The sequence below is a fragment of the Dendropsophus ebraccatus genome, chromosome 14 (genome assembly GCF_027789765.1).
Source record: "Dendropsophus ebraccatus isolate aDenEbr1 chromosome 14, aDenEbr1.pat, whole genome shotgun sequence".
In the NCBI taxonomy this organism is placed as follows: Eukaryota; Metazoa; Chordata; class Amphibia; order Anura; family Hylidae; genus Dendropsophus; species Dendropsophus ebraccatus.
Window position 1 is genome coordinate 73,630,678 of NC_091467.1, and position 27,423 is coordinate 73,658,100.

The following is a 27,423-nucleotide window of genomic DNA, read 5'->3' on the forward strand; positions in this document are numbered from 1 at the left end:
TAAGGAGACAGAGACGGCCAAGGAGGAAGCGCTACAGGATGTGACTATAGACTGTGCTGTGCAATCTACCGTCATAGTGCAACATCACTGCTCATCCAGAGCTGCCTGCTGCACTCTGCCTGCCCTCCATCTTATAGATATGGATGGATAAAGGTGACGGAGTGGGGGGTATCATTATATAACCAGGTAGCCGGGTTACAACCCGTAGTGGCGCCCATACTATCATCCAGCTTTAACAGGTGCAGAAACGACCTGAGTACTTGGAGACAGTCCAGCCATTCTGGAACAAGTCTGGACAGCAAGGACGGCCATGCCCCAGGCAAGAAGGCAGTAATAAGGAGGTCCCCGGCGCGCACACGCCTCTTAGCCCCCCGGCAGGGATGGACATATATACACATAAGTGAAATTCCTATCAGATATAAACGAATCCACGTGGCGGCAGCGGCGGCATCCCATAGTATAGTGCCGGGACAGGCGGGTACTCGCTGATTATTACACACTAGTATAACACATCAGTACGGACACTTTAAGGGGGAGCTCCACTTTGCATCAGCATTGGCCCAACAGTCAGCAAGCTTGATTTATACTCATGCTACCTTGTTGGTGATGGAAACCATCAGCAAGCTGCTTATGACATCCCCTTCAGTTTTGTCAATGTTTGAAAATAGTCGACAAGCTGCTATTGACCATCTGTTATTATGTGTGGAGCCCCTCCTTAAAGATCAGGACCAGGGCCCCAAATACCGGAGGGCTGCTAAACCCTATAGCATCAGGGTCGGAGTGTCACAGCTAAATCTGCTGTTCTAATAAATCATCCCCCAGCCATCCTGCTTGTTGATGGTTTCCAAGTTTTTTTTTCTTCTAGAGAGCCGACATTATTCCAAGATAAAACTTCTGCTGCCAGTGCAGGAAATAGAAATGTTTAAAGGGATTAACCAGGATTAACCCCCCCTGTCATCAGGATGTGTGCGGCATTACATTTCAGCTACATTCACTTTAAGAGAACTGAGCTGCAATACCACACCCAACCTGAGGACAGGAGAGGCGCTGTTTCTGGAAGAAAGTGGACGTGTTTTTCTATGCATGAATAACCCTTTAAAGGGGTACTCCAGAGATTTTTTTTTTTTGTCTTATTGTCTTGTATAAGAAAGTTATACAGTTTTGTAAATTACTTCTTTGTAATAAATCTCCAGTCTTTCAGTATCAGCTGCTGTATGTCCTGCAGGAAGTGGTGTATTCTCTCCAGTCTGACACAGTGCTCTCTGCTGCCACCTCTGTCCATGTCAGGAACTGTCCAGAGCAGCAGCAAATCCCCATAGAAAACCTCTCCTGCTCGGGACAGTTCCTGACATGGACAGAGGTGGCAGCAGAGAGCACTGTGTCAGACTAGAGAGAATACACCACTTCCTGCAGGACATACAGCAGCTGATAAGTACTGGAAGACTGGAGAGGTTTTTTATGGGGATTTGCTGCTGCTCTGCACAGTTCCTGACATGGACAGAAGTGGCAGCAGAGAGCACTGTGCCAGACTGAAGAGAATACACCACTTCCTGTAGGGCATACAGCAGCTGATAAGTGCTGGAAGACTGGAAATTTCTAAATAGAAGTAAATTACAAATCTATATAACTTTCTAACACCGGTTGATTCGAAAAAGAAAAAAAATTGTAGAAGTTTCCCTTTAAATTCTGTAGTTTTTTTTCTTTAGCCCCTGAACATTTATGCACAGCAGCTTCAAAGATGTTTAATAATGGGGCTCATCCAGTTCTTCCTGGTTCTTGAATAGAATTCTAAATACAATGAAAGTATCCAGTGCTGTTCTCTCCGTTTGGTTTAGAGAAGCTGGACATGCCGTGTGGTCAGGTTCCTGAGGCAATTGTATTACAACTCTGGACTTAAAGGGGTTGTCCAGGCTTTAAAAAAAACATGGCCGCATTCTCCAAGAAACAGCACCTCTCCTGTCCTCAGGTTGGGTGTGGAGGTTTTGTAGCTCAGTTCCATCAAAGTGAATGGAGGTAAATTGTAATACCGCACACATCCTGAGGACAGAGGGGGGCGCTGTTTTTGTTAAGAAGGTAGCTGTGTTTTTTCTAATCCTGGAGAAAATCTGTAATAAATCTGCACTGGACCTGAGACAATCCCGCTGCATGTCCTCCGCAGGCTTTTTTTGCAGAGTATGAATAAGATTTGCCGCAGGTTGTCTGTACAGAAACCCCCCATCCAGTGTGACACTATGTGGCGGTAACATAATCCAGGCCATGTGTAGGATTCCTCCGCCTCAGGTTACCATACACACAGGGCCTGGGGAACGCAGCCGACCAGAGGTCACATGGTCAGGGGAAATGTCGCTGACTGACCACTACCTGTTGTTCTAGTCAGATGACCTGTGATCAGACATCACTGATCCCTCCTGTATGGAAGGTTAATGACAATGTAAACAGGCGGGAGATGTGCAGGGAGATTCCTATAGCTAAAGCCAATGTAAAGGGAAACTTCATCTCTGAGCACCACATTATAGTTTATATACAAATAAAACCCACATATTAAAGCTCCAGAGCTGCACTCACTCCTGCACTGATCCTAAGTTACATTTTCTGTTATATTCCAGAGCTGCACTCACTCCTGCACTGATCCTGAGTTATATCGTCTGTTATACTCCAGAGCTGCACTCACTATTCTGCCGGCGAGGTCGCTGTGTACATACATTACATTACTGATCCTGAGTTATATTATACTCCAGAGCTGCACTCACTATTCTGCTGGTGGAGTCAATCTGTACATACATTACATTACTGATCCTGACTTATATTATACTTCAGAGCTGCACTCACTATTCTGCTGGTGGGGTCACTGTGTACATACATTAAATTACTGATCCTGACTTACATTATACTCCAGAGCTGCACTCACTATTCTGCTGGTGGAGTCACTGTGTACATACATTACATTACTGATCCTAATTATAATATACTCCAGAGCTGCACTCACTATTCTGCTGGTGGGGTCACTGTGTACATACATTACATTACTGATCCTGACTCATATTATACTCCAGAGCTGCACTTACTATTCTGCTGGTGGGGTCACTGTGTACATACATCACTGATCCTGAGTTGTATTATACTCCAGAGCTGCACTCACTATTCTGCCGGCGAGGTCGCTGTGTACATACATTACATTCCTGATCCTGACTTATATTATACTCCAGAGCTGCACTCACTATTCTGCCGGCGAGGTTGCTGTGTACATACATTACATTACTGATCCTGACTTATATTATACTTCAGAGCTGCACTCACTATTCTGCTGGTAGGGTCACTGTGTACATACATTAAATTAGTGATCCTGACTTAAATTATACTCCAGAGCTGCACTTACTATTCTGCCGGCGAGGTCGCAGTGTACATACATTACATTACTGATCCTGACTTACATTATACTCCAGAGCTGCACTCACTATTCTGCTGGTGGAGTCACTGTGTACATACATTACATTACTGATCCTAATTATAATATACTCCAGAGCTGCACTCACTATTCTGCTGGTGGGGTCACTGTGTACATACATTACATTACTGATCCTGATTATAATATACTCCAGAGCTGCACTCACTATTCTGCTGGTGGGGTCACTGTGTACATACATTACTGATCCTGAGTTGTATTATACTCCAGAGCTGCACTCACTATTCTGCTGGTGAGGTCACTGTGTACATACATTACTGATCCTGAGTTGTATTATACTCCAGAGCTGCACTCACTTTTCTGCTGGTGGGGTCACTGTGTACATACATTAAATTACTGATCCTGAGTTGTATTATACTCCAGAGCTGCACTCACTATTCTGCATTATTATTCAGATAGTCTCCTGTTTCATCAGAAATTCTCCTGTACTATTATAGTGATATTTCGCTCCAGCCCTGGTCACATGACTGGGCGGATATACTTTCCGGCCTGGCTGATAACCATCGGCTTCCTGCTTTACATTAGAAGGAGGGCAGCTTGTTGCATTGACAAGACGTCTATATGCGATTCCTTATAAGGAGATTTCAGAGCGAGGTCACATGTGCTGCACTGCTGTATGTGAGAGGTAGAGGAGCCAGACCCAATGACCCGGCCGGGGGTCCTTACACCATATGTATCAGGACCTCCCCTCTAAATCACTAATTCAGCTCTGCTACATCTGGGAATCTTGAAAATTACCCCAACATTCCCCTATATTGCAGTATAATGTACCGCCCCTCACCCTGCTCCATGTGTCCAAGAGTCCACTTATCCTAAGGAATTCCATTGCCATGATAGTGCCAGGTACCACCGCCCGCCAGTGCCCGACATCTCTCTCCCTGTGTGGGTGCTGTGCTATATGCGGTGCCAGCCAAGAGGTTTATCAGCAGCTGCAGCATCTTGCTGGTAGACTTCATCACCTGAACCTTCAGGCCTCCAGCAAAACTACAATTCCCATCATGCCTGGACAGCCTTTAACTTTGGGAATTGTAGTTTTGCAACAGCTGGAGCATCACAGGTTCCCCTTCCCTGCATTAGATTACTGCCTTAAAGGGGTGCTCCAGCAACAATTGTTTTCTTTTAGATGAACTGGTTTTAGAAAGTTATATAGATTTGTAATTTACTTCTATTTAAAAATCTCCAATCTCCCAGTACTTATCAGCTGCTGTATGTCCTGCAGGAAGTGGTGTATTCTCTCCAGTCTGACACAGTGCTCTCTGCTGCCACCTCTGTCCATGTCAGGAACTGTCCAGAGCAGCAGCAAATCCCCATAGAAAACCTCTCCTGCTCTGGACAGTTCCTGACATGGACAGAGGGGGCAGCAGAGAGCAGTGTGTCAGACTGGAGAGAATACACCACTTCCTGCAGGACATACAGCAGCTGATAAGTACTGGAAGACTGGACATTTTTAAATAGAAGTAAGTTACAAATCTATATAACTTTCTGACTCCAGTTGATTTAAAATAACTTTTTTTTTCCTGCGTGCATTCCCCTTTTAATGTGTTCTTAATAGGGAGACGGGAATCAGCTGCTGCCAGACACCTCTAAGTGTCATCGGTCATGTTGAAGTCCAGCCCAGTCCTCATGCACATTAGATGGCTGTCAGGTTTGGCCCCCATTCATCTTAGGGGTTCACATACTTTTCGCCATGACTTGGATCTATGTCCGGCTCATTGTCACTGACTACTCATTAGATGGGAGAGGAGCCTGGCCCCTTTCACTACTGACGGAATCACTTTTCTCATTTTGGCCGAACGCCCCGAAGAAAAAAAAACCTAGACGGAAATGATCGTTCAGGAGGGACGTGGAAACAATGTGAATAATGCAGGGGCTGCCGCTCGCATTCAGCGGAAGTCACCGTGACAGCTCTGCTATACTGAGGCGGCGGTGATGCCCCCATACACAGCAGCTGCTCATGTAACAATGGGCCACAGGCCGCTCTGCCAGTATCCGGATACTGAGAGAGGGCTCCACCCTATACTATACAGCATATACACTGCTGGGACTTTAGGGGTACTGTCCCTTTAAGTGCCCCCCTTTAGTAGAAGGAGGTATAGTGAGTATAGGATGGGGAGCTTGGCTGCAGGGATGGACTACTACACTATGATGCAGTAATGTCGGAGGAATGTCAGGCAGTCGGTGCGCGGCTCTCAGGGAGCAGGGAGGGGTAAGGGAGAGTTCACACAGAAACATTTCTGAAGTTTCACCTTATAAGGACAGAGCCTGGAAGGAGGAAGTGAGGGATTGGTTCACCAGAGGCGGCCTCGCTGCATAGTATTCCCATTTACAAACAAAGACCATGTAGCAGAAGGGCCGGGCCGCTGTACCCACCCAGACCACAAGGGGTTAACATCGGTTTTATGGTCAACGATAAACTAAGGCGATTTACCCAACATGGCGCATTGCCCGTCCCCACAGCTGGAGTAGGATGGGTCAGGCTGGTAAACTTTAGATACCCTGGTGGGACATATGAGATCCATATGGGGTTATATAGACCTGAGTCACTAAAGATGCCCATACATATTAGATGGGGCTGCCATATACTGTGGCGTCCTCTAATGGTAGATTACAAGGTCCGCTAAGTGTGTTAGTGCGCGGTATAAGTTTATAAGTGCATGGTATAAGTTTGTTAGTGCACTGTATAAGTTTATTGCACAATATAAGTTTGTTAGTGCACTGTGTAAATGTGTTAGTGCACAGTATAAGTGTGTTAGTGCACGGTGTAAGTGTGTTAGTGCACGGTGTAAGGGTGTTAGTGCACGGTATAAGTTTGTTAGTGCACGGTATAAGTGTGTTAGTGCACGGTATAAGTGTGTTAGTGCACTGTATCAGTGCGTTAGTGCACGGTATAAGTGCGTTAGTGTACGGTATAAGTTTGTTAGTGCACGGTATCAGTGTGTTAGTGCACGGTATCAGTGTGTTAGTGCACGGTATAAGTGTGTTAGTGCACGGTATAAGTGTGTTAGTGCACGGTATAAGTGTGTTAGTGCACTGTATAAGTGTGTTAGTGCACGGTATAAGTGTGTTAGTGCACGGTATCAGTGTGTTAGTGCACTGTATAAGTGTGTTAGTGCACTGTATAAGTGTGTTAGTGCACTGTATAAGTTTATTAGTGCACTGTATAAGTGTGTTAGTGCACTGTATAAGTTTATTAGTGCACTGTGTGTGTTAGTGCACAGTATAAGTTTAGTGCACTGTATAAGTGTGTTAGTGTACGGTGTAAGTGTGTTAGTGCACGGTATAAGTGTGTTAGTGCACGGTATAAGTGTGTTAGTGCACGGTATAAGTGTGTTAGTGCACGGTATTAGGCTATGTTCACACTGCGTATGAATCCGTCCGTAGTGCGAACCGCGAATATATGCACGTAGTTTTGAGGTTGATGCGTTCGCTTGAAAGTATACGATATACGGCCGCACAGTGCACACTACGTATGGGCTTACGGCCGGATCGTATACGGCGCCGTGAAAAATGAACAAGACCATTGTTTGAGGACGGAAATGTTCCAACTCACGGCCGTGGATTTCCATGCTGTCCCGTACGGAGAACTTATTTCAGCCAAATTGAACTTGATTTTTCGATCCAAAAGGTTCTGTGAGTTTTATTGGGCGAAGATTTCCAAGTAAATGACCTGACTCAGATCGCTTCGAAACAAGCTAGGGAAGCAGAACTGTACTGCGGGCGTATGTTCGTGGTGCGTACGCATTCGGCCGCATGTCAATTTTTCCCACGCCCGTAGTTTCAGCCGCACATGTACGGCGGCTTAAGAACTGCGGAAGGAATCGTACGCATTGTGAACATAGCCCCCGTGTGTTAGTGCGCAGTATTAGTGTGTTAGTGCACTGTATAAGTTTGTTAGTGCACAGTATACGTGTGTTAGTGCACAGTATACGTGTGTTAGTGCACTGTATAAGTTATGCACAAGCCAAAAAGACAGAAATGGCTGCACATCGCACCCATGGCTGACACCAAAGCTTATTCAGCTACATTTAAAACCAACATCAGAAGTTAGTATATAATTTGGCCAAACCATATTGCCTCATGTACCACGTGCAGGTCTTCTGATACACATGAGTCCCTAACCAAAAAACATCACTGTGCCGGTCAGCGACCACAATCCCGCAAAACGTGCGCAAGCAGAGAAGGGGGGCCACGGAATGGCCCTGAAACCCCATTGTCACAGGACCAGACCCTAAAGGGCCCCCCCCCCCGGACCCCGCAGGCGCCACCGGCGGAAAAAGTGGACGCCAAGCAACACAAGTGTGAACAAGCTCTTACCTCTCTCCATTCCTCTGCAGGTAGAATGGGAGAATACTAGGAGATCCTCTGTATAAGTTTATTGCATAGTATAAGTGTGTTAGTGCACGGTATAAGTTTAGGGCACTGTATAAGTTTAGTGCACTGTATAAGTGTGTTAGTGCACGGTATAAGTTTAGGGCACTGAATAAGTTTAGTGCACTGTATAAATGTGTTAGTGTACGGTGTAAGTGTGTTAGTGCACCGTATAAGTGTGTTAGTGTACGGTATAAGTTTGTTAGTGCACGGTATAAGTTTGTTAGTGCACGGTATAAGTTTGTTAGTGCACGGTATAAGTTTGTTAATGCAGATACATATATGTGAACATATCACTAGTCAGACAGTTTGGGGCGTTGCAGCCTGCTCGGTATATGCAGTATGATGGTTGAAGGGTCCTGGTATAGCGTTTTGCACTGACATACACCACAATGCCCACCAAGGCCGATGGACCGGGCACATGTCCCCCTGGAGGGCCCTGCAATGATTAACACGGCCAAAGTCAGATCACCACGGTTAGCAGTAATGGTTTCATGGCAGGCGACGCTATAAGTTCTTTGGGCAAAGATCGCGGTAAAGGTTCACCAGGTTTCGCTTGCAACACAAACAGGAAGCCAAAGCGAGAACCATGTAAGGTGAGATGTGAGTCTTCTGAGCGGAGAAACGTATTTCCTGCCGATGGGGAGTAAAACCTGGAGGAGGAGAGATGTTGTGTAAAGTCCCTTTTATCTGATATTGTGGAGGAGGACCCCACAGTAAGATTCAAATAGCCCCTTAAAGGGGTATTCCACACATAACTTTTGATATGTTACTGCCCATGGTGAGACTAACAATTCCTTCCATACTTGTTATTACCTATTCAGTCTCCTTCCCCCAGTTCTCAGCTGCTGCTGTCTGCTGAAGACACAAATATCTGTGTGTGAGCCTTTCTCTCTGTCTCCCCCTCCCTTCTGAGACAGCTGATGTAAACAACAAAAACAAAAGAAGTCCAACCGCACCTTGGAGATTCTCCGATAATGGCCAGCAATAGAATAAAGGATGCACGCAGGTATGCTCACAATCCTAGGTATGAGCACAACGAACTCCAAAAGAAAAGGTTTCCCACAGCATCCAGGATGACAATAGTGTGTTTATTCACACATCAGGGTACACAAAAAATGCAACGTTTCGGCCTGCTTGACAAAGGCCAGCAGGCCGAAACGTTGCATTTTTTTGTGTACCCTGATGTGTGAATAAACACACTATTGTCATCCTGGATGCTGTGGGAAACCTTTTCTTTTGGAGCTGATGTAAACAAGTCCCTGACAGGCTGTATCTGCAAAATTGTAGCTTCTTTGTAATACTGGGAGGGTTGATCTGAGGTCAAATTGCTAATGAATTCTGTGATTAACAACCTGGCATTACAGAGGAGCTACAATGTTGCAGATACAGCCTGCCAGGGACTTGTTTACATCAGCCGTCTCAGAAGGGAGGGAGGGGGGAGGAGGGGGAGACAGAGAGAAAAGCTCACACACAGATTTTTGTGTCTTCAGCGGAAAGCAGCAGCTGAGAACTGGGGGAAGGAGACTAAATAGATAATAACAAGTATGGAAGGAATTGTTAATGTCACCATGGGCAGCAACATAGCAAAAATTATGTTTGAGTGGAATACCCCTTTAAGCCAGATTTGCCTTTCAGGATTCTAGGAAAGCTGGGTGCTGATTAATAGCAATGCCATCATGTCAACCAGCTAATCCGTGTCTCTTATACAAGGACATAGAAATACAGAATTTATCCAAACAGGTTTAGTGTTCAGGACTGCAGGAAAGCTGGGTAACAACCAGTATCGAAGTCATCACACTTGTCTAAGCAGATTGGTTTCCTAAGCAGAATAGACTGGCTGAAATGCATACGTGGATTTGTTAATCAGGGATCCGGAAAAGTTGTGTGATAGCATAAGAATTGCAGATCTAAGCAGAACGGCTCCCTAAATCAGGGCATTGTCAACCAGCTAACCGTGACCATTCAGGACTGCAGGAAAGCTGGGTAACAACCAATATCGAAGCCATTGCTGTAAACCAGAGTGTTGTCAACCAGCTAACCTCGACCTCTAAATACAGAGACGCAGATGCTCCACTTTACCTCTCAGGACTGCAGAAAAGCTGGGTGACAACTAACATTGAAACCATTAAAGTAGGGGGCTGCCAACCAACTAAACCCAGCTCTGTAAGCAGGGATATGGAAGTGCAGAATAGATCTGTACAGACTTGGCATTCAGGACTCTAGGAAAGCTGGGTGACAACCAAAATGGCTGCCCAAAAAAATTATTAGATGTGGCAGCTGTGTGTGGCAAGCAATGGTGCAGCAGGCAGCAAAGAACGGTCCATGTCTACTGCATAGTGCACCCTGTATACCAGGAGGGGGTGTTACGGATGTGGGACTGGTGGGCACTGGGCAGGGGGGACTGACGGGCACTGGGCAGGGGTGACTGACGGGCACTGGGCAGGGGGGACTGACGGGCACTGGGCAGGTCTCTGCCATGGGATTATTCAGCAGATGTATAGACAGCTGGCAGAGTTTGCTGCCAATGTCCCTGCAGCTTCTGCATCTTTGCCCTCTGTGCAGCGGAGAGGACGGCACCCGGTGATGTCACCCGCTCCTTCTGGCTCCTTATAAGGAAACATACCTGAAAGACATTGCAGGAACTTTACAGCAAGGGACGGCGTGCCGGAGCTCGCACACATTCCTGCCGCTACATCAGGGATAGGCCGCATTCATGACCCATAACCCGGCACAGGTAGAGGCTCCCGGCGTGCCAATCACACCTCACCATCCAACACCCAGCACAAACTGACACTGACAGACCTGCAGGGAGCTGGGAAAGCTGGGTGGCAGACCGTGTAGGAAACAGAATCCTCAATCTTGACGCATTAGGAGTCCAGATCTAAGCAGAATGGTTTCCTATAATCATAGATATGGTATTCAGGAACCTGGGAAAGATGGGTGGCAATCCATGTAGGAACATTATCATCATCATCATCATCATCATCATCTTGAATCATGACGCATTAGGATTCCAGGTCTAAGCAGTTTCCTATAAATAAAAATAAAAAGTATATGTGGATATGGTATTCAGGAATCTGGGAAAGCTGGGTGGCAGCACATGTAAGAAACAAAAATAATCATCATCAATCATGACGCATTAGGATTCCAGATCTAAGCAGAATGGTTTCCTATAATTATGCAAGTAGTATTCAGGAACCTGGGAAAGCTGGGTGGCAATCCATGTAGGAACAGTAATCGTTGGGATACCAGATCTAAGCAGAATGGTTTCTTATAGTTATAAAAATGCTTGTGTAGATTTGCTATTCAGGAACCTGGGAAAGTTGGGTGACAATTCACACACAAGCTGTACTGTTCACCTCTGCTATATCACAAATGATGGCTTCAGTTCTTACTAACAATCCATACACTAGGGGAATGTACCATTTAGGGTTCTGGGAAAGCTGGGTGGCTATAATCATTGTCCCTGTCACTATTGCTGAAGATCAGCGTTTAAATATAGAAAAAAAGTGAATCCACTGTCTCCAATACTTCATGAGAGATTTCTATTTTCCCCTCAAGGGTCTGGGAAAGCTGGGTGACGGAGCTTGTAGAGACTGTTGTGATTTCCTGTGATGTAACAAAGGCTGAATCGCCATTACCATCCCAAATCTCAGCAGGGAATAGCAACATGATAGCCATAGGCCAATGTGCCATTCAGGAGTCTGGGAAAGCTGGGTGTAGTGCTGTAATGAGACGCAGCAACCGTCATCAAGTCTTTACCACAAATACATGCAGCTTGACACACACACACTCCCTGGCAATGTATATGGTGGGGGCACTCCCTGCTCCCTGGCACTGTATATGGTGGGGGCACTCCCTGGCAATGTATATGGTGGGGGCACTCCCTGCTCCCTGGCACTGTATATGGTGGGGGCACTCCCTGGCACTCTGTATATGGTGGGGGCACTCCCTGGCACTGTATATGGCGGGGGCACTCCCTGGCACTGTATATGGTGGGGGCAATCCCTGGTACTCTGTATATGGTGGCGGCACTCCCTGGCACTGTATATGGTGGGGGGCATTCCCTGGTACTCTGTATATGGTGGCGGCACTCCCTGGCACTGTATATGGCGGGGGCACTCCCTGGCACTCTGTATATGGTGGGGGCACTCCCTGGCACTGTATATGGCGGGGGCACTCCCTGGCACTCTGTATATGGTGGGGGCAATCCCTGGCACTGTATATGGTGGTGGCACTCCCTGGCACTGTATATGGTGGGGGCACTCCCTGGCACTGTATATGGTGGGGGGCACTCCTTGGCACTGTATATGGTGGGGGGCACTCCCTGGCACTGTATATGGTGGGGGCACTCCCTGGCACTGTATATGGTGGGGGCACTCCCTGGCACTGTATATGGTGGGGGCACTCCCTGGCACTGTATATGGTGGGGGCACTCCCTGGCACTGTATATGGTGGGGGCACTCCCTGGCACTGTATATGGTGGGGGGCACTCCCTGGCACTGTATATGGTGAGGGGCACTTCCTGGCACTGTATATGGTGGGGGCACTCCTGGTACTCTGTATATGGTGGGGGGCACTCCCTGGCACTCTGTATATGGTGGGGGCACTCCCTGGCACTGTATATGGCGGGGGCACTCCCTGGCACTGTATATGGTGGGGGCAATCCCTGGTACTCTGTATATGGTGGCGGCACTCCCTGGCACTGTATATGGTGGGGGGCATTCCCTGGTACTCTGTATATGGTGGCGGCACTCCCTGGCACTGTATATGGCGGGGGCACTCCCTGGCACTCTGTATATGGTGGTGGCACTCCCTGGTACTGTATATGGTGGGGGGCACTCCCTGGCACTCTGTATATGGTGGGGGCACTCCCTGGCACTGTATATGGCGGGGGCACTCCCTGGCACTGTATATGGTGGGGGCAATCCCTGGTACTCTGTATATGGTGGCGGCACTCCCTGGCACTGTATATGGTGGGGGGCATTCCCTGGTACTCTGTATATGGTGGCGGCACTCCCTGGCACTGTATATGGCGGGGGCACTCCCTGGCACTCTGTATATGGTGGTGGCACTCCCTGGTACTGTATATGGTGGGGGGCACTCCATGGCACTCTGTATATGGTGGGGGGCACTCCCTGGCACTCTGTATATGGTGGGGGGCACTCCCTGGTACTCTGTATATGGTGGGGGGCACTCCCTGGCACTGTATATGGTGAGGGGAACTTCCTGGCACTGTATATGGTGGGGGCACTCCCTGGCACTGTATATGGTGGGGGCACTCCTTGGCACTCTGTATATGGTGGGGGGCACTCCCTGGCACTGTATATGGTGGGGGCACTCCCTGGCACTGTATATGGTGGGGGCACTCCCTGGCACTGTATATGGTGGGGGCACTCCCTGGCACTGTATATGGTGGGGGCACTCCCTGGCACTGTATATGGTGAGGGGCACTTCCTGGCACTGTATATGGTGGGGGCACTCCTGGTACTCTGTATATGGTGGGGGCACTCCCTGGCACTGTATATGGTGAGGGGCACTTCCTGGCACTGTATATGGTGGGGGCACTCCCTGGCACTGTATATGGTGGGGGGCACTCCTGGTACTCTGTATATGGTGGGGGGCACTCCCTGGCACTGTATATGGTGGGGGCACTCCCTGGTACTCTGTATATGGTGGGGGCACTCCCTGGTACTCTGTATATGGTGGGGGGCACTCCCTGGCACTGTATATGGTGGGGGCACTCCCTGGCACTGTATATGGTGGGGGGCACTCCCTGGTACTCTGTATATGGTGGGGGGCACTCCCTGGCACTGTATATGGTGGGGGCACTCCCTGGCACTGTATATGGTGGGGGGCACTCCCTGGCACTGTATATGGTGGGGGCACTCCCTGGCACTGTATATGGTGGGGGGCACTCCCTGGCACTGTATATGGTGGGGGGCACTCCCTGGCACTGTATATGGTGGGGGCACTCCTGGTACTCTGTATATGGTGGGGGGCACTCCCTGGCACTGTATATGGTGGGGGCACTCCCTGGCACTGTATATGGTGGGGGGCACTCCCTGGCACTGTATATGGTGGGGGGCACTCCTGGTACTCTGTATATGGTGGGGGCACTACCTGGCACTGTATATGGTGGGGGGCACTCCCTGGCACTGTATATGGTGGGGGCACTCCCTGGCACTGTATATGGTGGGGGGCACTCCCTGGCACTGTATATGGTGGGGGCACTCCCTGGCACTGTATATGGTGGGGGGCACTCCCTGGCACTGTATATGGTGGGGGCACTCCCTGACACTCTGTATATAGGGCAGAGATGTAGCGGTGTAATGTTCTTTGCATTCTGCTCTCACACATTATGATGCATCTATGAGCACTGCTATAAGTGACACAATAAGCTCTGCTACACCGCTATGTTATATACCGCACAAGTCAGGATATGATAAAACCCCCATATTGAGCAATAGTTGTGCCCTCCAGGACTACGCCCAGGCCTGCAGCAGCAGAATCCTGTCCTGTGGTTGTGCCAGGCGGGTGATTGGCGCATCCTCTTTGCCCCGGGGCGGTCAGCAGACCTTAGCCCGGCTGGAGCGGCTCTGAATTATTCATGGTGACTTGTGGACACAGAAGGCAGGAAGTGATGAACCAGGATTTCTTAATGGGCTGCATCAGCACCCCCCCCCATCCCCCTCACCCCATACCCACCCCTCCCCCGCCCTTTCACTTCTATGTGGAAGCAGCAGCAGGAAGTGGGAGCCCTTGAGCAGCTCCTGTTGCAGCAGAGTATAGTGCACATTCCTGGCATAGCGGAGAGAAGCCATAGCAACTGAGGGCAGGGGCGGCTGGGAACTTGGCATCCTGATCCACAGACATGGGGAATCCATATACCGTACCTGCAATGCACTATGCCCATACATCCCCACCTGGTGCACTGTGCCCATACATCCCCACCTGGTGCACTGTGCCCATACATCCCCACCTGATGCACTGTGCCCATACATCCCCACCTGATGCACTGTGCCCATACATCCCCACCTGATGCACTGTGCCCATACATCCCCACCTGGTGCATTGTGCCCATACATCCCCACCTGGTGCACTGTGCCCATACATCCCCACCTGGTGCACTGTGCCCATACATCCCCACCTGATGCACTGTGCCCATACATCCCCACCTGGTGCACTGTGCCCATACATCCCCACCTGGTGCACTGTGCCCATACATCCCCACCTGATGCATTGTGCCCATACATCCCCACCTGGTGCACTGTGCCCATACATCCCCACCTGGTGCATTGTGCCCATACATCCCCACCTGGTGCACTGTGCCCATACATCCCCACCTGATGCACTGTGCCCATACATCCTCACCTGGTGCACTGTGCCCATAGATCTCCACCTGGTGCACTGTGCCCATAGATCTCCACCTAGTGCATTGTGCCCATACATCCCTACCTGGTGCACTGTGCCCATACATCCCCACCTGATGCATTGTGCCCATACATCCCCCCTGGTGCACTGTGCCCATACATTCCCACCTGGTGCACTGTGCCCATACATCCCCACCTGATGCACTATGCCCATAGATCCCTCCCCGGTGCACTGTGCCCATACATCCCCACCTGATGCACTATGCCCATAGATCCCTCCCCGGTGCACTGTGCCCATACATCCCCACCTGATGCACTATGCCCATAGATCCCTCCCCGGTGCACTGTGCCCATACATCCCCACCTGATGCACTATGCCCATAGATCCCTCCCTGGTGCACTGTGCCCATAGATCCCTCCCCGGTGCACTGTGCCCATACATCCCCACCTGGTGCACTGTGCCCATACATCCCCACCTGGTGCACTGTGCCCATAGATCCCTCCCTGGTGCACTGTGCCCATAGATCCCTCCCTGGTGCACTGTGCCCATACATCCCCACCTGGTGCACTGTGCCCATACATCCCCACCTGGTGCACTGTGCCCATAGATCCCTCCCTGGTGCACTGTGCCCATACATCCCAACCTGGTGCACTGTGCCCATACATCCCCACCTGATGCATTGTGCCCATACATCCCAACCTGGTGCACTGTGCCCATACATCCCAACCTGGTGCACTGTGCCCATACATCCCCAACTGCAACCGCAAGGGTCAGGCATACAGTGCGGTAGGGCGCATCGGTGCTGGAGCAAATAAAGATGTTTTTTTCTATGAAAATAAAAGCATAGACGTAGGCAACATAAGTATATTCTGAAAGCTTTCACTGATATCTACCAGGGGCCACAGATTAAGGCTATAATATGAGCCACTGTGACCAGAGCATCTCCAGAGCGGCTGGTTTTGTGGGTTGTTCCTGGTATAGGAGGGACAACTGGGGGAGGTGAAGACTAGCCATGTGGTCCGAGTCTACAAAGGAGCTGCTGTAAAGCAAACTGCTAAAAAGTGTCATGACACAAAAGGCGTCACAACTGTGCATTGGGCATCTCAGCCCTCGAGGACCTGTGTCCAGTGCCAAAGGGCCTACAATGGGCACAAACATGTCAGAACTGGACCACCAAGCAATGGAAGAGGACAGCCTGGTCTGATGAATGATATATACATACATATACATATTTCTGTATAACAAGGTAGAATTGCCATTCAGGCCTTAAGAAAGTTGTGTGATCATTCGTAGGAGTTCAACTACATTGGCTGCCACCCAGCTTTTCCAGGAAGCAGTAGGGATTTTAAGGGGCTATGTTGGTGGAGCCGAGCTGTGATTGTTGTGACGAGGTTACCCAGGAGCCTCGGAGGCCGAATTCCTTCTCCTCCTCTCAGATCTCGGTCGCTGTGTGACTAGTCCCTTCATCCTGCACATATCTTATGGCCAGGACATAGTGACAACCATTCGCATACTCTTCTAAGCTGTGCGCGGTCACATGATCCTGGCGTTCAGACAGAAATGAGGCTGCTGAGTCTGTGAGAGGGCCGGGGCTGGGGAGGGAGGCTCGCTTACCTAATGAAAGAGCGTAGAGACCACTGTAAAAGCCTATAAAGCGCACCCTCCTGGGAACCTCAGCTCCGACCAGCTGCCAAAGTCTGCGCTAATGGGTTAAATGGGATTGAGAAGCTGTGGATAAGACTCAGAGGAGCAATGCACAGGATAGAACCATCTGTCCTCCTGTTAGAAGAAGCATAGGGGGTGTAGAAGGCAGAATATTAACCCGAGCCGGGCACAATGTCTTCTCAAGAATCCTATTTCACACACAGGGCAAATATAATACCGCTATACAGTGCAAAAATAATACCACCATACAGTGCAAACATAATACCACCATACAGTGCAAACATAACACCAAGCAGAGCAAAAATAATACCACTATACAGTGCAAAAATAATACCACCATACAGTGCAAACATAATACCACCATACAGTGCAAACATAATACCACCATACAGTGCAAACATAACACCAAGCAGTGCAAAAATAATACCACCATACAGTGCAAATATAACACCAAGCAGTGCAAACATAATACCACCATACAGTGCAAACATAACACCAAGCAGAGCAAAAATAATACCACCATACAGTGCAAACATAACACCAAGCAGTGCAAAAATAATACCACCATACAGTGCAAACATAACACCAAGCAGTGCAAAAATAATACCACCATACAGTGCAAACATAACACCAAGCAGTGCAAAAATAATACCACCATACAGTGCAAATATAACACCAAGCAGTGCAAAAATAATACCACCATACAGTGCAAACATAACACCAAAGCAGTGCAAAAATACCACCATACAGTGCAAATATAACACCAAGCAGTGCAAAAATACCACCATACAGTGCAAACATAACACCAAAGCAGTGCAAAAATACCACCATACAGTGCAAACATAACACCAAAGCAGTGCAAAAATACCACCATACAGTGCAAATATAACACCAAGCAGTGCAAAAATACCACCATACAGTGCACACATAAGACTACTATACAGTCCACAACAAAACATGCAGTGCAAAAATACTGCCATATAATGCAAACATAATGTCACAATGCAATAATAATACCACCATACAGTGAAGCATAAATAGTACCACCATACAGTGATAACATAACACTACCATGCAATAAAAAATATCACCATATATCACACAGTGCAAAATTAATACTACCACACAGCGTAAACATAGCACCTTGCAGTGCACAATTTCGTCCATGCAGTGCACACATAAGACCATGTAGTGAAAAAATTACCGCCATACAGTGCACACAAAACAGCATGCAGTGCAAAAATACTTTTATACAGTGCAAACATGACGCCACAATGCAAAACAATCATAATTTTATCAGGTAGTGCAAAAATAATACCGCCATACAGTGCAAACATAACACTACCAAGCTATGACAAATACCACCATACAGAGCAAAATTAATACAGCAAAAATACTGCCATGCAGTACAAACATATCGCCGCAATGCAATTCAAAAATAATACTATCATGGAGTGCAAACATAACACCATGCAGTGCAAAAATACCGCCATATGGTGCAAACCGTCACCGGAGTCACCAGAGATATAGATCTATTCTGCTTCTCATCCACCTGATACAGTAGCGCTATATACTTTAATAAGGAGTCTGTCCTGTTCACTTGCGCAGAGCTGGGAGGAGAACGCACTTGGCCGGCACTTCTCCCAGTTTTTCTAGTGATCATTCTGGGTCCCGACTCCTCGGTTTCTATGACGTGTCGGTGACATAAAGCCACATTCCTAAGTTCTATCTAATACAATCGGCACATTCAGTCACCCGGCACCTCCTTATATACAGCATGTAAGTAGAGCGCCACTATAAGTAGTTGTCAAGTAGGCCAAACCACATGTCAAGGGATTACACAGTGAGTCAAGTGCTCTACAAGTTTCTGTATCATTACAGATGCTTCAGGGTGTACAGCTCCAATACGGTGCTAAGTGGACCCTGGTGTAGCTTCTGTGTACCCCGCTTTGAACTAGGAGAGTGGTATATAGGGAGAGGGGGGCAGAAGGCATCCCCCCCCTATAAATACCCTACAACCATCTCAGAGCCGCATCAACATCAAGGAGTGATGGGCACATCGATGGGCACCGCGCACGCTCACTCATCTACAGGATCCAGAAACTGACACCCCCAACTTTCTGAAGGATCCAAACCAAGCAAACTTCCATCTTGAAGGATCACGGCAATGATAAGTGCAACCCCCCGGGGTTAGGTAGTGAGAAACAATGGTGCTGCCTTTCCATGAGCCCAGGTGGCCTGCTGCTGCAATAGGAACACCCTATGTGTATACAGTCCTCTAGGTCAGGGCTGGAGGGGACGTGGCGGCTATGGAACCTGATCCCTCCATGGAGGATATGACAATGGCTGGCAGGCCTGCGTGGTACGGCCGCTCTGAGCTGCAGCTGCCGGCCTCCCGCTCGCAGCTGTGATGATCCGAGCCCTTTATTATGTATGAAAGATTCAGCTCCGGTTTCATGAAGACCCCTGGATCACTACAATGGCAAATAGGGGGTGGGGGAGGTGCCAGGATATATATGTATATATGTCCTTCCATATCAGGTGACACAATATGGCAAGGGGGCCCGACACCCCACCCCCCAGATAGACCCCAAAGATGTGCATTAGTGCCCTCAGTCCATCCTAGTCTATAGGCAATCATGGCCAATAGCTGAATCCTTACTGTTAAGATGAGTTTGAAGGGTTCAGAATTAAAAGGGCTGTTCACAAAAAAATTCTTTTAAGTCATCTGGTGCCAGAAAGTACCAGAGATTTGTAATTTACTTCTATTAAAAAAAATTCTTATCATCTACTGTATGTCCTGCAGGAAGTGGTGTATTCTCCCCAGTCTGACACAGTGCTCTCTGCTGCCACCTCTGTCCATGTCAGGAACTGTCCAGAGCAGCAGCAAATCCCCATAGAAAACCTCTGCTGCTCTGGACAGTTCCTGACATGGACAGAGGTGGCAGCAGAGAGCACTGTGTAAGACTGGAGAGAATACACCACTTCCTGCAGGACATACAGCAGCTGATAAGTGCTGGAGATTATTTAATAGAAATCTCTGGCACTTGCTGGGACCAGTTGATTTGAAAGATTTTTTTTGTGACCTCCCCCTTTAATCCCTGTCTATGGTGATGGCCCTGCTCACGATCCCATCATGCACCACTCATCATGTCCACGTCTCACCATGTTTATATAAAGTCAGGTATTAATAGAAGCTAATGGCGGGAGGAGACGGGGTGTCAGGATGGCAGGAGGGGACGAGGTGTCAGAATGGCAGGAGGGGACGGGGTGTCAGGATGGCAAGAGGGGACCTGGTGTCAGGATGGCAGGAGGGGACGAGGTGTCAGGATGGCAGGAGGGGACGAGGAGTCAGGATGGCAGGAGGGGACGAGGTGTCAGGATGGCAGGAGGGGACGAGGAGTCAGGATGGCAGGAGGGGACGGGGTGTCAGGATGGCGGGAGGGGACGAGGTGTCAGGATGGCAGGAGGGGACGCGGTGTCAGGATGGCGGGAGGAGACGGGGTGTCAGGATGGCAGGAGGGGACGAGGTGTCAGAATGGCAGGAGGGGACGAGGTGTCAGGATGGCAGGAGGGGACGAGGTGTCAGAATGGCAGGAGGGGACGGGGTGTCAGGATGGCGGGAGGAGACGGGGTGTCAGGATGGCGGGAGGAGACGGGGTGTCAGGATGGCAGGAGGGGACGAGGTGTCAGGATGGCAGGAGGGGACGGGGTGTCAGGATGGCAGGAGGGGACGCGGTGTCAGGATGGCAGGAGGGGACGGAGTGTCAGGATGGCAGGAGGGGACACGGTGTCAGGATGGCAGGAGGGGACACGGTGTCAGGATGGCAGAAGGGGACGAGGTGTCAGGAGGGGACGCGGTGTCAGGATGGCAGGAGGGAACACGGTGTCAGGATGGCAGGAGGGGACGAGGTGTCAGGAGGGGACGCGGTGTCAGGATGGCAGGAGGGGACACGGTGTCAGGATGGCAGGAGGGGACGAGGTGTCAGGAGGGGACGCAGTGTCAGGATGGCAGGAGGGGACCTGGTGTCAGGATGGCAGGAGGGGACGAGGTGTCAGGAGGGGACGCGGTGTCAGGATGGCAGGAGGGGACGCGGTGTCAGGAGGGGACGCCGTGTCAGGATGGCAGGAGGGGACGAGGTGTCAGGAGGGGACGCGGTGTCAGGATGGCAGGAGGGGACGGGGTGTCAGGAGGGGACGCCGTGCCAGGATGGCAGGAGGGGACGAGGTGGCAGGAGGGGACGCCGTGACGGGGTGTCAGGATGGCAGGAGGGGACGCGGTGTCAGGATGGCAGGAGGGGACAAGGTGTCAGGAGGGGACGCGGTGTCAGGATGGCAGGAGGGGACGCCGTGTCAGGAGGGGACGCCGTGACGGGGTGTCAGGATGGCAGGAGGAGACGCGGTGTCAGGATGGCAGGAGGGGACGCGGTGTCAGGATGGCAGGAGGGGACGCGGTGTCAGGAGGGGATGGGGTGTCAGGATGGTAGGAGGGGACGCGGTGTCAGGATGGCAGGAGGGGACGGGGTGTCAGGATGGCAGGAGGGGACGCGGTGGCAGGAGGGGACGAGGTGTCAGGAGGGGACGCCGTGTCAGGAGGGGACGCCGTGTCAGGAGGGAACGAGGTGTCAGGAGGGGACGCCGTGTCAGGATGGCAGGAGGGGACAGGGTGTCAGGATGGCAGGAGGGGACGAGGTGGCAGGAGGGGACGGGGTGTCAGGATGGCAGGAGGGGACGCGGTGTCAGGATGGCAGGAGGGGACGCGGTGTCAGGATGGCAGGAGGGGACGCGGTGTCAGGATGGCAGGAGGGGACGGGGTGTCAGGATGGCAGGAGGGGACGCGGTGTCAGGATGGCAGGAGGGGACGCGGTGTCAGGATGGCAGGAGGGGACGCGGTGTCAGGATGGCAGGAGGGGACGCAATGGCAGGAGGGGACGTGGTGTCAGGGCCGGCTGACTCACATGGCTCAGCAACCTTCCCCATGCAATTTCCTGCCTATGACTATTGGGATGGGAGGGGGGAGCCGCAGCGTGCACTGTCTGTCTGTGCAAAGACTGAGCCATAAAAGGAGAATCTGCAGTGATGCTTGGAGGTGATAGGGAGCGGCCGTTGCACAGATGGGCTCCTCGTGCACATCTTATTATATTACGGGGCACGCCCTTTTAAATTTTTGCATGTTCCTTTAAGTGCCCCCCCCCCCCCCTTCCAATACTGATCCGATATCCCCAATCCAGTCCAGTCAGGAGAGGGAGGCTAATGGGGTGGACGGCTTCCCAGTAGCTTTCCTCGCTGACCCGTTCTCGAAGCCTCATTGTCTTAAGACCCGTCGTCACGTCTTGGTGTTGCTATATATGGAAACATGTTTGATATTAAGAATGAATAACCAGGAAGCGGCCGAAACTTCTTCCAAGGATGAGCTGGGAGATTGTGGAAACAGATGGGAACAATCCAGCTGACTGGGATTTAAATATCTGGCATTGTTTGGTCAGAGATCTTAAGAAGCGGTGCTGCCCCCAGCTGGCGGCTGAGTGGTATTGCACCCTGTCCATAACTCCCCCCCCCCCCCTCCCTCCCCAGATAAAACCTCAGCTGTTTGTGGAATTGAACGGCCACGCTTGCTAACTTTTAGTGATTCATAAATTATTTCCTGTGATCTCTGGCTGGCAGAAGCAAAGGAACAAAGTGGTAAGAAGGCGCGGGCACGGCGGGCATCATTCTTCACGAACCATAAAACTATTCCTTTAAAAAAAATACTTAACGGCCAACGTCTCCTTGTCGTTGTAACAGTTCATATAATACACTGGGATGATGTACAAGCCTATATGGTCTGTAGGTAGGGACCCACAGCCCCGTCCATGCCCCCCTGCCCACATATGGTGATATAAGGGGGGTCCGACCTGTTCTGCCTAAGGAGAGAATAAGCCCCCCCCTTTCCTTACATCCAAGATGATGATGATGATGAGTCCGAATCCAAACTGGATAATGTAGTTTGTATAGGAAGTCTCCAGTTCTGCAAAATACTGTAGTCACGCTGCGACCATTAAAGGGGTACTCCGGCGGGGAAAAATTCTTGCATGAGAAGGTTATACAGATTTGGAAATTACTTCTATATAAAAAAAAAAAAATCTCCAGTCTTCCAGTACTTATCAGCTGCTGTATGTCCTGCAGGAAATGGTGTATTCCCTCCAGTCTGACACAGTGCTCTCTGCTGCCACCTCTGTCCATGTCAGGAACTGTCCAGAGCAGCAGCAAATCCCCATAGAAAACCTCTCCTGCTCTGGACAGTTCCTGACATGGACAGAGGTGGCAGCAGAGAGCACTGTGTCAGACTGGAGGGAATACACCATTTCCTGCAGGACATACAGCAGCTGATAAGTACTATTTTTAAATAGAAGTAAATTACAAATCTATAGAACTTTCTAACACCAGCTGATTTCAATGAAAAAACTTTTCGCCAGAGTGCCCCTTTAGTTCCCCTTTAAAATCCTTCATCGCCTTGTGCCTCAGCTATCAGGCTTGATAACCCAAACAGCGGCAATAGCCGGGGGCCTCTACACATGTGTGCATGTGGTCCAGTATGGGTGCATCCTCTGTGCAGCGCTCCAGACTAGGTCAGCACTATATAAATAATGGGTAATAAATAAATCCCAAGTGCTATGCTGCTCAGTCAGCTCCTGTAGATTCAGCACAGAGCACTATACACATGGTGAGAGCTCCTCCTGATGGCCATGGCTGGTACTGCACCTCTTCCATGCTGAATCCTGCTCTCCTGGTATAGGACCCATCTGAGCATTAGTTTTCGGGGTGGACGGTGACCCCCATCTTGGAGTCTTGCAGAGGTGATGGCGAGGAGCTTGTCACATGATTAGCACCTGGCAGGAAGCACATGAGCCCTGTGGATTCTTCTCTAGCACCATGTGGTTTTCCTCTCTTCTGCAGCCAGTAATCTCTGCCTGCGCTGCCGCCTGTGATAATCGGAGCTGTCACAGAACAAAGAGCTTCCTCTCCTTTGGGGAGTGCTGCATGCCTTGTAAGCTCTCAATGCTACAAGTCTCTCTTATTTATTTTTAAAACACTGGGCAATGGTCCTCATAGTATTTACATTGCCAAAGGCGGCTTGTTGGGAAGATGCTGCCCCCTGGTGCTGGCTGGAGGACATGGCATGCTAGATGGTCCAAGGAGCAAAGACTGCATCAGCCATTATTCCCTGCTTGTTCAGTGTCTGCTCTGGCACATTATAAAGTAGTTTGATGTTGGAAAAAGTATAGTGTCCATCTTACACTACGCTCCCATATCGTTCCTCCGGGCCTTTACTTTCATCACTATTATCCAGACATCATCATTCACTCGTAACTCTGACTTTTAAAGGGGTTGTTCATCAAAATGTTTTTTTCTTTCAAATCAACTGGTGCCAGAGATACATAATTTACTTCTATTTAAAAATCCCCAGTCTTCCAGTACTTATGAGCTGCTGTATGTTCTGCAGGAAGTGGTGTATTCTCTCCACAGTGCTCTCTGCTGCCACCTGTGGACTGAGGTGGCAAGAGACAGCATTGTGTCAGACTGGAGAGAATACACCACTTCCTGCATAACATACAGCGAACAGTGAGTGCAGCTCTGGAGTATAATACAGGATGTAACTCAGGATCAGTACAGGATCACTACTGTATGTGCAGAATAGTGAGTGCAGCTCTGAAGCATTATATATGGTGTGCACAGTGGCTGTCACAGGTCCCAGGCCATAGTCCTGTTAGGGACAGTGAAGTGCAATGGCGGGCCGTCCCTCCAGGTAATTGCATTCGATCACTTTGCTCCCACAGATGCAACAATTATCATTAGAGGGAAGCACTATGGTGTGGTCAGCCTCATCCCGGAGAGTCATGGTAACTGTATTGATTCCCTCTCTCTGCTTTCCATTAGGAGTACCAATTACTCCCGGTCTGAGATAAGGGAATCGGCTTGTCCACTAGAGTTAAGCCCAACATGCTGTGTATTAGAGGAGTGGAGTGTGTGTCTGTGTATCTCATCTGGCTGGAATCCAATTAGGTTATCCCTGCAGGGCGGCTGCACAAGACCCAGATCTGTCAGCTTGGAGAGGCCAATTGGACCATGCAGTCCTGAAGAGGGGCCTCTATGGGACACGCATGCAGCAGAGTGTCAAATCCTTACCGACAGAACCACAAGCGCAATACTCCGAGGGATGCCGGGCTGCCTCACATCCCCACTGCTCCTCTGCATACAAACCTAGCGAGCGCAGCTCCTCCTTATCCTAATCCCGGCTTCACTCCCTTATAGGAAACAACGACTACTGGAGAAAATAGGAGGCTGAAGAAGACTATTCGGAAAATCCATGAGAACGATCAGTAATGAGAGCTCTGCCTCCATACATCACTATAGTGTCCTGCTGCTCCACACCACGGATGGGAAACCTTTGGCCCTCCAGCTGTTGCAAAACTACAATTCCCATCATGCCCGGACAGCCGAAGGCTCCCCATCCCTACTCTACAGTATTGACCGACCCTAACGTCCTATTCACACAATGAAGATTCCATAAGCATTTCACATGAGTGTTTGGAGTGGATTCAAAGATAGGGAACATAAATCTTAATGCTACATGTTCTTGGCTTAAAAATACTGAGTATGTGAACTCTTATTTCTGATGCAGCCAGCAATACACATGCAGCTCCTTAAAGGGGAACTCCGGTCTAGGGCAAGGGGGTCAAACTTACAGCCCTCCAGCTTTAGAAAAACTACAATTTCCATAATTCCTGGACAGCCAAAGCTTTAGCTAAGAACTTCCAGCAGTCGAGCAGCTGCATGCAAGCCTTACTTCACTAAGCACAATGCAAAGCGTCAGAGTTGTAAAGCCGCCACCACTAGACTCTGGAGCAGAGTAGACGTGTTCTGTACAGTGACAGATCACACTTCTCTATACGGCATCTGATGGACGGGTCTGGGTTTAGCGAATGCCGAGAGAAGGTTACCTAAAGGGGGAAGAATATGACTGGTGGGTCCCGTAAACTATTCCTGCACAGGAGCCCATACACTATTCCCGCACAGGAGCCCATACACTATTCCCGCACAGGAGCCCATACACTATTCCCGCACAGGAGCCCATACACTATTCCCGCCTAGGAGCCCATACACTATTCCCGCACAGGAGCCCATACACTATTCCCGCACAGGGACCCATACACTATTCCCGCACAGGGACCCATACACTATTCCCGCACAGGGACCCATACACTATTCCCGCACAGGGGCCCATACACTATTCCCGCACAGGAGCCCATACACTATTCCCGCACAGGAGCCCATACACTATTCCCGCACAGGAGCCCATACACTATTCCCGCACAGGAGCCCATACACTATTCCCGCACAGGAGCCCATACACTATTCCCGCACAGGGGCCCATACACTATTCCCGCACAGGAGCCCATACACTATTCCCGCACAGGAGCCCATACACTATTCCCGCACAGGAGCCCATACACTATTCCCGCACAGGAGCCCATACACTATTCCCGCACAGGAGCCCATACACTATTCCCGCACAGGAGCCCATACACTATTCCCGCACAGGAGCCCATACACTATTCCCGCACAGGAGCCCATACACTATTCCCGCACAGGGACCCATACACTATTCCCGCACAGGAGCCCATACACTATTCCCGCACAGGAGCCCATACACTATTCCCGCACAGGAGCCCATACACTATTCCCGCACAGGGACCCATACAAATACAACCGATTATAGTAACTAACGACTATCGTTCTGTGTAACATGGGGAACGATTTCAGGTTAACAATAAACAATCTAATTTGCCATCGTTAATTGGTTATACTTAGGGTCCATTTACACAGAAAGATTATCTGCCAAAGATTTAAAGCCAAAGCCAGGAATGGATTTGAAAAGGGGAGAAATCTCAGGCTTTTCTTTATGACCTGAATTCTGTTTATAGTCTGTTTCTGGCTTTGGCTTCAAATCGTTCGCAGATAATTTTTCTGTGTAAATGGACCCTAAAACATCGCTTTGTCTAATAGGACCCTTAGTAAAGCTGTAATTTAGGGACATCCTGTATCCTGACCTGATGGGTGACACATCCCTTTGTTTACAAGGACAGGAAGCTCCAGTCTGCAAAAACGAGAGGGGACAGAGCAGACAGCTGGACGACACGTGGGATGATGGACCAGGAACCTGATAGATGTAGCCGGGATGGATATCCACTTCCATGATGGCAGCTGTAATATGAGAGGCTTCCTGCGAAAGAAAACAGGCATGAACATGGCAACGCTTTTGCTGTTCTTCTAGTCAAAATGAAATGTCTGACTGACACTGATTCTAAATGAATCGCAGGAATCGGGGATCCCTATAAAGGGCATCGGAGAGCCTTAGGCTAGGTTCACATTGTGTTCAACCAATCAAAATGCATCAGTTTTGTAGCGGGGGTTGCCCACGTTTTTGTGTACGCTAAAAAAAGGATACACATTGATCTGTTTTTTTTTTTTTTTTATAATGGAAAAAATGGATCAAAACGGGTCGGGAA

At 49.6% G+C, this 27,423-nt stretch overlaps 1 protein-coding gene across 3 annotated transcripts in view; it reads right to left on the reverse strand.

Annotated features, from left to right (window-relative positions):
* Nucleotides 1-10,783: 10,783 nt before the first annotated feature.
* Nucleotides 10,784-27,423, reverse strand: part of FAAP100 (FA core complex associated protein 100) — a 58,007-nt gene continuing 41,367 nt past the window's right edge. Inside the window, exons 11-13 of one of the 3 annotated variants that reach the window (XR_011359794.1) lie at nucleotides 26,965-27,137; nucleotides 16,823-16,987; nucleotides 10,798-10,865 (exon numbers count right to left, since the gene is read on the reverse strand). The gene's annotated coding sequence lies outside the window, so the exon portion shown is untranslated. Of the gene's footprint in view, nucleotides 10,866-16,822; nucleotides 16,988-26,964; nucleotides 27,138-27,423 lie in introns of all 3 variants that reach the window. The other 2 variants (XR_011359793.1, XR_011359795.1) reach the window with 2 other exon arrangements.